Source organism: Helianthus annuus, chromosome 3, assembly GCF_002127325.2.
Source record: "Helianthus annuus cultivar XRQ/B chromosome 3, HanXRQr2.0-SUNRISE, whole genome shotgun sequence".
In the NCBI taxonomy this organism is placed as follows: domain Eukaryota; kingdom Viridiplantae; phylum Streptophyta; class Magnoliopsida; order Asterales; family Asteraceae; genus Helianthus; species Helianthus annuus.
The window spans coordinates 8,436,777-8,448,022 of NC_035435.2; the positions used below are offsets into that span (position 1 = coordinate 8,436,777).

At 40.2% G+C, this 11,246-nt stretch overlaps 2 non-coding genes across 2 annotated transcripts; both read right to left on the bottom strand.

The window, feature by feature from the left end:
* Nucleotides 1-4,742: 4,742 nt before the first annotated feature.
* Nucleotides 4,743-4,848, bottom strand: LOC118490973. The gene has a single exon (XR_004890198.1). It is a non-coding gene; the product is annotated as a small nucleolar RNA R71 (small nucleolar RNA).
* Nucleotides 4,849-10,817: 5,969 nt separating this feature from the next.
* On the bottom strand, nucleotides 10,818-10,923 carry LOC118490974. The gene has a single exon (XR_004890199.1). It is a non-coding gene; the product is annotated as a small nucleolar RNA R71 (small nucleolar RNA).
* Between the last annotated feature and the right edge of the window lie 323 nt (nucleotides 10,924-11,246).

Genomic DNA, 11,246 nt, shown 5'->3' on the forward strand with positions numbered 1-11,246 from the left:
TTGCCCTTTTTGATATAAAACGTGATTTTTGGAAAAGTGAAAGGATAGAAATCTTTATTTCTAATATATAAACTTGCACCGAAAATTTCGGATCAGTTGGTGGTCCAGATTGTGAGTTATGGCCATTAGCGTAAAACTATATTATAAATTTACATAAACGGTCCTTTTCGCGTAGAACCCGTTTCTGGCCACGTTTTGATGCGAAACTCTTTACCAACAGAAGTAATATAATATTCTGGGAATTTTGATGATTTTTAATTAATTTTTGGCTGAACGGATCCTAGATCACCTAGTTATTTCGGATTATGTCGGTTTTGACCGTTTAAGCCGTAAAATGAGTTTTACACATCCTTTTGACCCGAAACCTTTTTCTACTGATTTTATATGATGAATAAATTATTTTAAGTATTCTGGAAATATAAAAATCTCAGATTTAATTTGAAAACCCGGAAACGCCCTTAAATCGCATATTTAGCGTTTTAAGCGCATAGTAAGCGTTATACTTGTTTTAAACATATAAGACCTATACCTACTGATGTGTTTAGCATATTTTCATATAAAAACAGTAAGTATAAGTATATGAACTCAGACATCCAGTTTCGGCATTTTTAGCCCTTGTGAATTTACTAAAATACCCCTACGGTGCATAGTTTGATTTTAAATGATAAATTTGGTATATGGTTCATACCCTACTGATATAATATGTTATATTAAGTATATTTACTGTATGAACCAGACCCGAAACTCAGAGTTCTAATTTTACTCTTTTATTATCTTTTAAATGACCAAAATGCCCTTCTAAGGCATAAATTGAGTTTAAAATTATTCCGGGCAATATAGAACATAACTTACTGATATTATATCATATTTAAAGCATATTATATCAGGGAACTTGCATCTGAATCAATTGTCTACCCGTATCGCCCTTTTTACGTTCGGTTCGGTTTACGTAACTAGTTTGCGTAAATTGACCGAAACGGGCCAAACGATATCATTTTTATTTCAAAATCAAGAATGTATTTAGTATACCCATATTATACAAGTATTCAAACTTGTCGGGTCTAAATCACATTCTATCCGGTCTTTCGCTTAATCGTGCGTAAACCGTATCATTCTTAAAACTAACCGGTCAAAGCTTAGGCTTAAATAAAAGACCCGTTAGGAATCTAATAGGTTAATTATAAACCTTTGTTCCAGATTAGGAGGCCCGGTAAAAGCTACCAACACTTATCATTTGTGACTTATACTTGCTCAGGTAAATACATTTTGACTTATTTTCCCTATACGGGCTTGGGGTACGGTATTTAAAATACCGCTTGATCGGGCGCACAAGTCCTGCGCCTTATGGGTGTACAGTCTTGAATAGCTTGTGCGACTTCGTTTAAACAGTCTTGTCTTACTTAAAGGCTTTGGGGGGTTATTGACCCTGTCCCGGATATCCTTGGCATTATCTTACGAGATGGCCACGACCAGAGCACGGGGTGTAGGCGTACACTCGTCGTGTATAACTCTTTAATGTGGTGTGTCATTTAATTCTTAGCCCGGACAGCAGATCCCGGGCCACCAAAGATACGAGTGCATGTAAATCGTTCACAAGTTTATATTATATAATTATCCCAAGTTAATAAAAATATTTATGCCTTGTGCATTTAAATCAATTTTCAATCATTTTCAAAATGAGTCAGTCGATTTGTATTTACTGACGGGTGGTCCGTTGGACAACCTTTAAGTGGTTTAAAAAGATTAAAATTCCATGCTTTACTTGGTTATTTGCTTGAACTTAGTAACTACGAGTGTTTGTGACTTTTACAGGTAAAACACAAGTAATATGGCGAAATCAAAGGGTTGTAAAACATAAAATACATATACACGCATACAATAGTTTTTGGGGGTTTTGACTTTGATAAAAGAAAAGGCACATCAACATCAAAGAGATGAGTTGGACGGCACATGCAAGGAGATATCAATCATCCAACATCAACATATAATCATGATTTTTGGGATTCCTTGGACATATAATTGGCGGCAGACTTGGGAGAAACAAGGAGAGGAATCAACATTAATTTAAGTTGTCAAAAGTAAACATCAACACAAGTGGGCAAGTTGGGCGGCTGGTGTAATTGGGCCAACACTTTAAGATGGGCGGCACACATGGAGCCTTTGGATTGGGCCGCTTGGAGGCAGACTTTGGTGGATGTGTTTGAAGCAACATCACGTGATAAGTGGACGGCAATATTAAAAGGTTTTGATTAATACGATAAGATCTTGGAGGTGGGCTTGTCATACATGCACATGAATAATAAATGGGGCGGCACATGTGGGTGGCTGTGATTGGGCCGCCAAACAACAGCAAACCATTACCACACAAGTGACATCATCACGTGAACTTGGGCAGCCATCACAAGAAGTCAACAAGTAACAACATTAAACCATCATAATCATCATTCCAAGTGGCCGCACATGGGCTGACAACATCACAACAAGTCAACATTGCATCACCGTAAAACAGATAAATCTCATCGTAAAACATTGAAGGTCACCGTAAATTACGGTTATACCGTAATTTACGGTGGAGGCGACGGACAATTCGTAACTGCCATCATTTATGCAGTTGGGGGTGTGTCTTTTGGGATATTCTCATCATTGACGGTTCTTAGATACTTTGGGGGCGATTTTGGAGTATTTGCTTGCTTGGTGAACATTTCGAATCATTCGGTTTGTGTTTTTAATCTTTATGAACATTAGATTGATGTTGATGATGATTCACCGAGCCATGTCCGGCTAAACTCTTCGGTGATCATCCTAGGTGAATGTTTCTAAGACTTTTGTGTGTTTAATTTCTGCATTTCTAGAATGATATCTTGCGTTGCATGAATGTCATGGTGTATGTTTGATTGTTTGTAGTGTGTTAATCCATATCACAATTTCTAGTCTTAATCGTACGTTCTTGGTGCCGTTGGCAACCGAGATATCACGGGAAGGGTTAGGGTTGGTTATTGGTTAATAGGTCATCGGGAAACAACCTCGCGTTATCTAATCCGAGTACTTTGTTCCCTTTTATCACTTCAATCACATATACACGAGTTATGTCTATGTAACTCTTTCTAGTGAACTTGCACACAACTGTTTAAAGAAACTGAAACCTAGGGTGATCATTGTTCTCTCCTTATTGTTTAAAACCAACTGTGAATTGATTTAGTTCTTAATTTAGTTTTTCTAAAACAACAATCCCCAATCTTGAATTTTAATTTTCTGCAATTTAGTTTAATTTTAGTTTAAATACAAAGCTATACAATCAACACATTTTCCACATATTCCCTGAGTTCGATACCCTACTACCGCTAACTACAGTTGTTTAGGGATTAAATTTGCGTGACCCACGACATCACGTCAAATTTTGGCGCCGTTGCCGGGGAGTAGTGCGCAACGTGTGTTAGTTTAATAGTTTTGTTTGTTATTTTCGGGTTTACGCTGGTTGTGTTTAGTGTGCAGGTACTTCAGGTGTATGCATACTAGAGGCTCTCAAAGGTCATCACCGCTATCGTTTGATCCGGAAATTGAAAGAACGCTTAGACAAAACCGAGTTTTAGTGAGAGAAAACAAAATCATTGGTTCACCTACTTCACCCATTACACCGAGAAATATCATGGCTGATTCTCAGATACCACTTACAACCAGTCAAACAACCTCATCCTTTATACCTACTTCCACCCAACCATCACCAAACACTACATTACCTAATACCACTGCTGGATTTACACCAACCAATTCCACTCAACCAATCACCACTCAAAATGAGCCTACCATCACTTACGATCCATCCACCACAATCCCACCATTATCTCACTTCTTTCCCCCAACTATGGGTCAATCATCATCTACCTTCACAGTTGCACCCAATTCAACTGTTGTGCATACTACTTCATCTTTTAGACCACAACAACAACAGTCGGGTTTTCAGTATTCGACCATTCCATTTGGGCAAACTTCAGGAATTCAAGGGGGTGGTTATGATGAGGGATTCGAAGACTTTGAGGGGTATGAAGATGATGGGTATGGTTATGGAGATTATGGTGATCAAGGGGATTTTGGGTATGTTCAAAGTCAATCTCAAGGGATGGCGAGTGTTGGTGGAATGCAACAACAACAACTTATACCGCAACACATTCGGCCAAGACCACAAGGGCCAACAATCCAACAACCTACTCCATTGCAACAAGTTAGGCCACAACATGTATACCCACAATTTCAAAGGCCAAATCAATACCCACCGATGCCCCAACAACCAATCGCACCACAAGGGCCTATACCAAGACCAATGGGTCCTATTCGTCCAAGGGGTCGATTGGGTGTTCCAAGAAGGCATCATAGGGAACAAGCAAGGGGAATAGAGGCACATTTCAGGCCAATCATTACTCAAAACCCCTCACCGGTGGTTATCCCTCACAACAACCAAGGGAGAACTTTTGAAGTAAGAACAAACTCGTTGCAAAGTTTACCGAAGTACAAAGGGTTAGCAACGGAGGAGCCGTATTTCCATCTAGAGGCCTATGACTCAATTTGTAACACTTTTGGGAGTCAAGGTTTTTCGGCCGATGAAGTCAAGTTAGTCTTATTTCAGTTTTCTTTGGAGGATAAGGCAAAGAAGTGGTTCTACACTTTGCCTTCGGCATCAATATATACATGGGGGGAGATGCAACAAACCTTCTTGGATGAGTTTTACACCGCCCAAAAGACCAATGATGCAAGGAAGGGATTGAGAAGCTTTCAACAACAACATGGTGAGATGTTTCATGAGGCGTTTGAGCGCTTCAATATGATGATTAAAAATTGCCCTCACCATGGGATTGAATTATGGGAGTTGATGAATGCCTTTCATGAGGGGTTGAGTGCCGAAGACGCACGTGATTTGATGTCTATCACCGGTGGGACTTTTGGAACAAACTATGAGAATGAAGATTGGGAGTTCTTGGAAAGCATGGCAACTACATCAAAGAGGAAAGCTCAAGCCTCAAGAAGAGCCCGACCGACCACTAACCGACCTCAAGTGCACGCCATAGATGATGGTAATGTTCAAACCACTAACCAAATTTATGATGTTTGTGCTTTGTGTAATGAGATAGGTCATGCGGCTGCAAATTGCCAAGGAATGGTGGAAGGGCAATATGAAGAGGTGCATGCGATTCAAGGTCAAGGTCAAGGAGTGGGTGGTAGAAATTACAACAATATGAATTCTAACACTTACCACCCCGGATTGAGGAACCATCCGAATTTTCGCTATGGGAATCCTTCAAATCAAGCTAACCCGAATTTCCAAGGAAACCAAGGATTTCAAAGGCAATATCAAACGGGTCAAAGCTTTTCGGGTGGGAATGAGATGATGGAGATGTTGAAGGCGATGCAAAGTGAAATGCAACGAATGAACCAACGTGATGAGGCTCGGATGCAAAAGGACGAGGTTCGTGACAAAAGCATCCAATCGTTGACTACTCAAATGGGTCAACTTGCAAGTGACGTGGCGATGTTAAAGAAAGCAAAAGGCCAGCTACCGAGTGATACGGTGCCAAATCCCAAGAACATAAAAAGCATCAACATCAATGTGGTAAGCACCGTTCCAAATACTAAATTTAATGAAAAATGTCTAACATCTTCTTGTCAAGTGAATGCAGGTTTGGAAAAAGATGCCGAAGTTGAGAATGATAAAGAGTGTGAAGCGCCAATCGTGCCTATCCGTGTGGGAAAATTAAAAATCCCTCACGCATTGTTGGACTACGGGGCAAGCATGAGTGTGCTACCAAGTGATTTATACGATATGTACGACTTTGGTCCACTTGAAGGTATAGACACCATGGTGAGCTTGGCGGATGGAAGTTGGAGGCGTCCACGGGGAATGGTAAGGAATGTTAAGATTCAGTTGGGAGAATTTGAATACCCGGTGGATTTTCTAGTTTTGGACTATGCTTCTACCAACATGGCATCACAACAAAGGGTGATTTTAGGTCGACCGTTTCTCTATACGGCAAATGCTCAAATTGATTGTAGAGAAGGAATTATTACCATGACCGAAAAGAACCGTAGGTTGTATTTTGATGTTCAAACTAAAGGGATTAGTTATGAGTCCATTGAGAGGAAGGGTGGTGAGTCTAGTGATTGTATGAAAAACGTGTTACCACGAATGAGGAAAAAACACCCACCGGACTGTGAAGAAACATATATGGGTGCGAGCAAGAGTGTATTTGAGTACCCACCGAGTCAAAATGAGACGGATGCATTGTGCCCAATGATAAGCTACAGTGGGGGAGGTGATAGGAACCGATTCTTTGAGCCACCATAAATAGTGGTGGCACGGTCTGGCTGAAGACTCGAAACTTAGCGCTGCTCGGGAGGCAACCCGGGATTTTATATTGATCTTGTTGTTTATCTTTCTATGTTTCAGGGCCATGGCAACACTCAAGTGTGGGGAGGATGTACGGATATTTGGGTGAAGGTGGTGATAGGAAGTCGGATTATCTACAACATCTGTTGTGGCAAACTTCACCAGGTCGATGTACTCTTTCTTTAGTCTTGTTGTGTTCTTTAGCTTTGAAATATTGGTAGTTAGTTTGTTTGGTGGTGTCATGTTTAAAAAAAAAATTATAAAATGAAAAGTATAAAAAAAAAAAAAAAAGAAATTTGGGTTTGAGAATTTAAGCAATTGTTGATGTTTTTGGTTAAAGCGATCCTTTCCTCAAAGCCATACATTGGGACAATGTATCCCAAGTGTGGGGATGGGGGAAATTTTTGTGAGTTTTAAAAAAAAAAAAAAAAAAATTTGTAAATCCGAGCGAAAATTGTTAAAATTTGAAAACTTGATATTGTGCCATTTGACACACCGACACCCATTCCTAGTCTTTTCTTGGTGAGGATTTGAGCCACACATGATTGTTATTGATATTTCATTGTTTGAGTGGCGGTGTGTGTTGTGTGTTAATAGAACTTGTGTGTGAATACTTGTTAAATCCTAGAATTAGCATGCTTTTGAAAATGATAGGGGGACTTTTAGGAAGCCTCGTCTAGATGTGTGAAAGTGCGGGATTGGTGGGTTGGACCTCATACGTTACATATATGAGCTTGGTATTGTGAGGGGTGGGGGTTTGGTCTTTAGAAAGCCATGTTGAGCCTTAGACCATTCGATTGTAACCCGAACCTACTTCCTACAAAAATTTTACCTTTTGAGATGACCCGGTTTAGGAGATTTAGTTTGTAGTATTGATGTTCTTGCATATATTGTTGAGTTTGATGTGTAAAAAAAAAAAAAAGAAAAGAAAAATATGAGAAAAATACAAAAAGAAGTATTTAGTTGCAATAGAGTTGAGAATGTCAAGAAGCTTTGTATATATTTTTTTTTGGTGTTTGTTTCGTAGTAGTAGACATAAAAATACCGGGTCAAATCAATTAGCTCTCACATATATATTCCACCATTTTCCTACCTTGACACCTAGCCCCGTTACAACCCGCAAGTCCCTTTGATTCTAAGCATGTTAGATATTTGTTAGGAGGAAACTTGATTTTTATACAAGCTTATTGTCGCGCACACACACACGCATTGAGTGGTGTAGCATTATGCTAATAATTTTTGTTACCGAGAGATTTTTGTGAGGGGTGTGTCTTGTGGTATGATGGAAGGTTAGTAAAAGGACGGCACATTTAGCTTGGTTTGCATAATTGATCGCTTGTGGTTTTGAATAGTTGTTGAATGGGTTGCTTGGGACAAGCAACGGGTAAGTGTGGGGATGTGACGGGTGGTCCGTTGGACAACCTTTAAGTGGTTTAAAAAGATTAAAATTCCATGCTTTACTTGGTTATTTGCTTGAACTTAGTAACTACGAGTGTTTGTGACTTTTACAGGTAAAACACAAGTAATATGGCGAAATCAAAGGGTTGTAAAACATAAAATACATATACACGCATACAATAGTTTTTGGGGGTTTTGACTTTGATAAAAGAAAAGGCACATCAACATCAAAGAGATGAGTTGGACGGCACATGCAAGGAGATATCAATCATCCAACATCAACATATAATCATGATTTTTGGGATTCCTTGGACATATAATTGGCGGCAGACTTGGGAGAAACAAGGAGAGGAATCAACATTAATTTAAGTTGTCAAAAGTAAACATCAACACAAGTGGGCAAGTTGGGCGGCTGGTGTAATTGGGCCAACACTTTAAGATGGGCGGCACACATGGAGCCTTTGGATTGGGCCGCTTGGAGGCAGACTTTGGTGGATGTGTTTGAAGCAACATCACGTGATAAGTGGACGGCAATATTAAAAGGTTTTGATTAATACGATAAGATCTTGGAGGTGGGCTTGTCATACATGCACATGAATAATAAATGGGGCGGCACATGTGGGTGGCTGTGATTGGGCCGCCAAACAACAGCAAACCATTACCACACAAGTGACATCATCACGTGAACTTGGGCAGCCATCACAAGAAGTCAACAAGTAACAACATTAAACCATCATAATCATCATTCCAAGTGGCCGCACATGGGCTGACAACATCACAACAAGTCAACATTGCATCACCGTAAAACAGATAAATCTCATCGTAAAACATTGAAGGTCACCGTAAATTACGGTTATACCGTAATTTACGGTGGAGGCGACGGACAATTCGTAACTGCCATCATTTATGCAGTTGGGGGTGTGTCTTTTGGGATATTCTCATCATTGACGGTTCTTAGATACTTTGGGGGCGATTTTGGAGTATTTGCTTGCTTGGTGAACATTTCGAATCATTCGGTTTGTGTTTTTAATCTTTATGAACATTAGATTGATGTTGATGATGATTCACCGAGCCATGTCCGGCTAAACTCTTCGGTGATCATCCTAGGTGAATGTTTCTAAGACTTTTGTGTGTTTAATTTCTGCATTTCTAGAATGATATCTTGCGTTGCATGAATGTCATGGTGTATGTTTGATTGTTTGTAGTGTGTTAATCCATATCACAATTTCTAGTCTTAATCGTACGTTCTTGGTGCCGTTGGCAACCGAGATATCACGGGAAGGGTTAGGGTTGGTTATTGGTTAATAGGTCATCGGGAAACAACCTCGCGTTATCTAATCCGAGTACTTTGTTCCCTTTTATCACTTCAATCACATATACACGAGTTATGTCTATGTAACTCTTTCTAGTGAACTTGCACACAACTGTTTAAAGAAACTGAAACCTAGGGTGATCATTGTTCTCTCCTTATTGTTTAAAACCAACTGTGAATTGATTTAGTTCTTAATTTAGTTTTTCTAAAACAACAATCCCCAATCTTGAATTTTAATTTTCTGCAATTTAGTTTAATTTTAGTTTAAATACAAAGCTATACAATCAACACATTTTCCACATATTCCCTGAGTTCGATACCCTACTACCGCTAACTACAGTTGTTTAGGGATTAAATTTGCGTGACCCACGACATCACGTCAAATTTTGGCGCCGTTGCCGGGGAGTAGTGCGCAACGTGTGTTAGTTTAATAGTTTTGTTTGTTATTTTCGGGTTTACGCTGGTTGTGTTTAGTGTGCAGGTACTTCAGGTGTATGCATACTAGAGGCTCTCAAAGGTCATCACCGCTATCGTTTGATCCGGAAATTGAAAGAACGCTTAGACAAAACCGAGTTTTAGTGAGAGAAAACAAAATCATTGGTTCACCTACTTCACCCATTACACCGAGAAATATCATGGCTGATTCTCAGATACCACTTACAACCAGTCAAACAACCTCATCCTTTATACCTACTTCCACCCAACCATCACCAAACACTACATTACCTAATACCACTGCTGGATTTACACCAACCAATTCCACTCAACCAATCACCACTCAAAATGAGCCTACCATCACTTATGATCCATCCACCACAATCCCACCATTATCTCACTTCTTTCCCCCAACTATGGGTCAATCATCATCTACCTTCACAGTTGCACCCAATTCAACTGTTGTGCATACTACTTCATCTTTTAGACCACAACAACAACAGTCGGGTTTTCAGTATTCGACCATTCCATTTGGGCAAACTTCAGGAATTCAAGGGGGTGGTTATGATGAGGGATTCGAAGACTTTGAGGGGTATGAAGATGATGGGTATGGTTATGGAGATTATGGTGATCAAGGGGATTTTGGGTATGTTCAAAGTCAATCTCAAGGGATGGCGAGTGTTGGTGGAATGCAACAACAACAACTTATACCGCAACACATTCGGCCAAGACCACAAGGGCCAACAATCCAACAACCTACTCCATTGCAACAAGTTAGGCCACAACATGTATACCCACAATTTCAAAGGCCAAATCAATACCCACCGATGCCCCAACAACCAATCGCACCACAAGGGCCTATACCAAGACCAATGGGTCCTATTCGTCCAAGGGGTCGATTGGGTGTTCCAAGAAGGCATCATAGGGAACAAGCAAGGGGAATAGAGGCACATTTCAGGCCAATCATTACTCAAAACCCCTCACCGGTGGTTATCCCTCACAACAACCAAGGGAGAACTTTTGAAGTAAGAACAAACTCGTTGCAAAGTTTACCGAAGTACAAAGGGTTAGCAACGGAGGAGCCGTATTTCCATCTAGAGGCCTATGACTCAATTTGTAACACTTTTGGGAGTCAAGGTTTTTCGGCCGATGAAGTCAAGTTAGTCTTATTTCAGTTTTCTTTGGAGGATAAGGCAAAGAAGTGGTTCTACACTTTGCCTTCGGCATCAATATATACATGGGGGGAGATGCAACAAACCTTCTTGGATGAGTTTTACACCGCCCAAAAGACCAATGATGCAAGGAAGGGATTGAGAAGCTTTCAACAACAACATGGTGAGATGTTTCATGAGGCGTTTGAGCGCTTCAATATGATGATTAAAAATTGCCCTCACCATGGGATTGAATTATGGGAGTTGATGAATGCCTTTCATGAGGGGTTGAGTGCCGAAGACGCACGTGATTTGATGTCTATCACCGGTGGGACTTTTGGAACAAACTATGAGAATGAAGATTGGGAGTTCTTGGAAAGCATGGCAACTACATCAAAGAGGAAAGCTCAAGCCTCAAGAAGAGCCCGACCGACCACTAACCGACCTCAAGTGCACGCCATAGATGATGGTAATGTTCAAACCACTAACCAAATTTATGATGTTTGTGCTTTGTGTAATGAGATAGGTCATGCGGCTGCAAATTGCCAAGGAATGGTGGAAGGGCAATATGAAG